At 37.7% G+C, this 2,238-nt stretch overlaps 1 long non-coding RNA gene across 2 annotated transcripts in view; it reads left to right on the top strand.

The window, feature by feature from the left end:
- Positions 1-1,717, top strand: part of LOC138752364 (uncharacterized) — a 98,007-nt gene extending 96,290 nt beyond the window's left edge. For both annotated transcript variants that reach the window (XR_011350563.1, XR_011350562.1), the window contains exon 5: positions 434-1,717. This is a non-coding gene — a long non-coding RNA (uncharacterized lncRNA). The remainder of the gene's footprint in view (positions 1-433) is intronic.
- The last annotated feature ends 521 nt before the right edge of the window (positions 1,718-2,238 follow it).

Below are 2,238 nucleotides of genomic sequence, written 5' to 3'. Positions count from 1 at the left end.
CCAGACCTGCAGCAGGAAGAAGGGGTAGGAGAATAGTCAAAAACATTCAATAATACATGTGGTAGCCATCATTAAAAGTTTTGTATAACCAGAAAAAGCTCCAATGGCTCATCACATTATATCCAAATTCGCATAACATCGGGGAGCATCATGAAAGGGTTTCACTGTAGAAATACAATGAAATTACAAAACACATAAAATAAATAGATTAAATCCGGATGCTAATTATTAAACAAATAAGGCAGCCAACTTACACTCAGCAAACTCCGACAGAGGAAGTTAATCACTTCACATTGCTGAAGTGCAAGAATTTTTAAAGAGATCTAGGTTCCCTGTGAAGGACATCATAATCCAATTATTCAATTGTGAACGTGCTTGCACATGCCAAAGTAATTAAAAAAACAAATTCCATTGTCCTATGCTCTCTTTATAGAATTGTATCCTCTTCAACTTTAAATATTTAAGATATACAAGATGCAGAAGGCTGTGTGACAACATCATTCCTTGATGAAGAATCCTATCTGCAAAAGAATCTCTTGTGGTTTCTCTATACACATTCAGTTGCCAGGAGGCAAACTACTGTATCCTTTTCACCTGTTCTTCAACCAGGAGGAATAGTAAATCCCCCTTAGCACGGTAACAGATCCTTCTGACCCATGAGCCTGAACTGTAGAAACACACCCATCAGAACTATAACCTCCAGTCTCTGTCATTATCTTGGTGTCTCCCTGTCAATCATGTTAACCCCATTCTATATTTAAGCACTGTTTTAGCTGCCTTTCTATTATTTTGTAGTTTATTGCTCCTTTATTGTAAAATGTCTGTTGGTAAAATTCTAATTCTATTGGCCAGCTTGTCTCTTTAATTGTATTGTATTTTGATGCATGACCATCTTTCTTGATTCAGTACCAAACTACAAATTTCCATTGAAATTATGAAAGACAACAGGCACATATAACCAAGAAACAGTAAAGGCCGAAAGAACAAAATATTTAGCCAACCTAATATCCAACAACTCCCCTAATCCCAAGGTCATGTTCAATACCATCAACTCAATCATTGGTCCCGCACCTAATCCCAACTCGGATGCTTCCCATATCAAATGCGAAGAATATTTAAAATTCTCCATAAACCAAGTCGAGAACATCAAGACCAACATCCCCCCCCACCCCCCCCACCACATGCAATCTAACTGTACCACAGTTCTCTTCATCCAACCTGGACTGTTTTAGCCCAAACACACTAGCCACCCTTAGAAAGATTGTGTTCGCCATGAAGCTGACAACCTGCCCCCTCGACATGATCCCTACTCCTCTCCTGAGGTAAGTTTTTGATATAGTCGGTCCTAGCATCCTCTCTATTGCTAACAGTTTCAAGTGAGCTGTAGTCCAGCCCCTCTAGAAAAAAACCCAATGTAGACCCCTTCACACCCAAAAATTACAGACCTGTTTCTAAACTTTCATCCAGTCAAAAGACCTCAAAAAGTTGTTCGTGGGCAATTGTTGCCCAACCTACATTAAAACAACATATCTGAAAAATTCCAGTCAGGTTATAAGGCCCACTTTAGCACAGAATTTTTGGGAGGATTTAAAATTTGGAAACCATACACAGAATATAGTATAAACCACCGATTTCAGACCTCCATCTCTAAAAGTGATAAGATACAAGTGCGAAAAAACTTAAAAGTGGAATTTTGGATGACACGATTTATTTTTCTTTTCTTGTGTGCTCTTTTATTATTTATTTATTTTTCTTCTTTTTTTCTTACTTTACATTATGGGGGTAGGGAGGGTGGGGGGGGAATGAAAATGTCATTGTGTATATTTTAATGATAAATATTTGTATATATTGTTGTTGACATGGTTCACGGTAAAGTATTAAATAAAACATATTTTTAAAAAGTTTGACAAACAAGTCAATGCAGTAGTAAAAGCCAACTTTTTCTAGCTCCGCACTATTGCCAAAATCAAATCATTCTTGTCACGGAAAGACCTTGGGAAAGTTATCCACACCCTCATTTTCTCCTGTTTAGGCAACTCTAACACTAATTAGTCAATTGTCAATTGGTGCAGAATGCTGCAGCAAGGTTCCTGACAGGAGCCAAAAAAAGAGGGATCATATCACTCCTATTCTGGCCTCTCTTCACTCACTGCCAGTACAATTCAGAATAGATTTTAAAGTTCTCCAGTTTGTTTACAAAACCATTAATTGTTGAGCCCCCTCCTACATCACCAATTT

This window comes from Narcine bancroftii, chromosome 2 (assembly GCF_036971445.1).
Source record: "Narcine bancroftii isolate sNarBan1 chromosome 2, sNarBan1.hap1, whole genome shotgun sequence".
NCBI classification, from domain to species: Eukaryota; Metazoa; Chordata; class Chondrichthyes; order Torpediniformes; family Narcinidae; genus Narcine; species Narcine bancroftii.
This window is presented reverse-complemented; position numbering and strand designations above follow the sequence as displayed.